Genomic DNA, 2,618 nt, shown 5'->3' on the forward strand with positions numbered 1-2,618 from the left:
ACAAATGAATTCTAGTCCGGATTTGAATACAATTTTCAACAATAATAATGTAGATTATACTCATATAGGTTGTGTTGATATGCTAAAAACGTGGCATGAAATTACAATTTAGGGATCCAATGTAGAAAGTGTTAGGAAACTACAAAACAAAGGTTCTGAAAAAATAGCCAAAAGATACAGCTTATGGAATTTTAATTTCGATACCTATGGAACCTTTAAGTAAATCAGCGCAAATGCTTTAATCGTCGGTTCCACATTTACTTTAGAGACACACTAGGTTCATAGTCAGCTTGTACCTAAAGGATCACTCCACAGGAAACGACATAGGAGAATGAAAATGTTCGACATTAGTGATAATTCTCAACTAGAAGAAACTCAGGCTGTAAGTATTCATATCCGTAGATATCGACAATCGATGAATATCGGTCGAATGCTGGACAGTGTGAAACAAGAGAACATAGTTGGTTGATAAAACCCGGCAGACTTGACAGAACGTAGCTGATAGAATATTGAATGTAAATAAAACAGAAAAATAACTAATCAAGTCAAAAAGTCGACTTTCATTCGAAGGGAAAATCGTAACCCGTCGGGTGATGTCGAATTTTTTATGATGACGCACGCTTGATATTGGATGTGCATGTATTAGGTCGTTAACTGCATCCCCGTGTGTTTCCCAGAACTCTGAAGTTGTGATCAATGTTGAAAAGACTTAACACACCTAACATTTTTAAAATAGTCTCGAAACCTTGGCGCTATGACTATGTATAATTCGTGCAACGAAATCCCCTAAGCTCTAATTAGCGGGTGCTTTGTTGCCATGCCGGGTATATCTGTAATGGACGATGCAAGTCTATGAGACCAGCAAGATATTAGCATATAAATGTACTCACAATTACACGTTGCTTTTGCCTGATAACAACCGTTACAATTGTTACTGATGTTATGAGAACATTCCTGGAGTATTGTACTGCTCGCATCACATGTCACGTTGACAACACATCTATAGAAAGAGTGACGTCACCGGTTCGTGGGCTGTCATGTGACATTGCGCCTTCCATATATCCTGTAATATAATATATAGAGTAAACAAATGAACAAAACCCGGAAATTTCACTAATAACTAAATCAGGTTTCATAAATTAAACCCAGTGAAAATGTATAAACAACAAAGTTAGGCTATGTAAAATTTTTACTTATTACACTGAAATTTCTTAGACTTGTGTTTCACAAAGTTGTAATTTGAATGATACTCAGTTCGAAGAGAGGAAGAATATGTTAAAATTAGCGTCGTTGGGATTGATGACATACATAGATAAGAACACCCTTTGCTGCTATTTCTTCAGCCAAAAATAAACAGTCAGGAAATGAAATGAGAACACCGCTTGAAATATTAAGTTGCCTACCTATATCACGACAGAGTATCTCTGCATCGGACATATCCCAATATCTGTCACAGACTGGAGTCCAACCATATTCCTCCGTTTGCATTTCCACTCTGCCTTCGTATGGCGTCGGACCACTCATTAGTCTTCCAGAATCTATACGATATTATTTTAGAAAATCTATATTTTGTTTCACAGATACTATATGCGACACAAATGCGTACACAAGGCATTGACTGAAGATGTTGTATTAAGGTATAGCAGCACGGATACTCTATTGGGTTAACATACCTGTATATATGCTATATGCATGTAGTGGCCAGCTCGGGTCCAATCTCACGAGAGAAAAAAAAATCAACCGGTTAAAACGGAGCTGTAAAACTTCCGACTTACGTTGTGCAGTTTATAAGCTTGTAGAGTAACCAGCATCGTTAATACTAGCAATATCAAGATATCCATTGTGCTCGATACAAAACCAGTCCAGCAGTCGAACATAAAAATAAGATGTGTGTGAACTCAAGACACCAGTCTCCCAGGGTAGATTTTATCATCTTGTGAGTGTCACCGTTTCAAAGTACATTGCAATAATGGTTTCTGAACCACAGCCCATTGAGCACATATGGCTTGCGAACCATAGCTCATACATCAAATATGAGTAAATTCATCATTCACATATCCCGATGATTTATTTGCAAGGTTATGACATCATCACCTATATTCTACCAATCAGAAGAGCTTACTGATTAGTGGGTTACATTTTACGTCACAGTGAGCGTATGAAAAATAACCAGATGTGAACTGAATGTGCCCACGTGTTTTACAATAGGTACATTAATAGTAGTACGCTTCACAGAACAATAAGACATCTGTTATATCACTATATGTAGCACGTTTTGTCAACTTCGCACAGTACTCTCAGAGTTTAATCACTAATTACAAAACTTTATTAATGACACTGCTCAATGCTTCAGATCATTCATCAGATCAACATTTGTAGCACGTTTCTTTAATTTAATGCTGTAATTTTAGAGTAATATCACTAATTACAAAGTTCATTAATGTGCAAATGAGCCCTTAATTAACTTCACACTGTTCAGTATTTCATACCACAATTAGATATTTATCAGATCAATATCTGTAGCACGTTTCACCTAATTTGGTACCTTAATTTCAGTATATATACCGAATGACAAAGTTCATTACATATGGAAATGAACCCTTAATTAACTTCTCACT

The 2,618-nt window shown here is 36.3% G+C and overlaps 1 long non-coding RNA gene across 1 annotated transcript in view; it reads right to left on the reverse strand.

Annotated features, from left to right (window-relative positions):
• The window catches only part of LOC139134699 (uncharacterized), a 3,175-nt gene extending 892 nt beyond the window's left edge, over positions 1-2,283 (reverse strand). Inside the window, exons 1-3 of the long non-coding RNA XR_011552855.1 lie at positions 1,674-2,283; positions 1,404-1,538; positions 1-1,063 (exon numbers count right to left, since the gene is read on the reverse strand). The exon at positions 1-1,063 is cut by the window's left edge and continues 892 nt beyond it. This is a non-coding gene — a long non-coding RNA (uncharacterized lncRNA). The remainder of the gene's footprint in view (positions 1,064-1,403; positions 1,539-1,673) is intronic.
• Between the last annotated feature and the right edge of the window lie 335 nt (positions 2,284-2,618).

This window comes from Ptychodera flava, chromosome 1 (genome assembly GCF_041260155.1).
Source record: "Ptychodera flava strain L36383 chromosome 1, AS_Pfla_20210202, whole genome shotgun sequence".
NCBI classification, from domain to species: domain Eukaryota; kingdom Metazoa; phylum Hemichordata; class Enteropneusta; family Ptychoderidae; genus Ptychodera; species Ptychodera flava.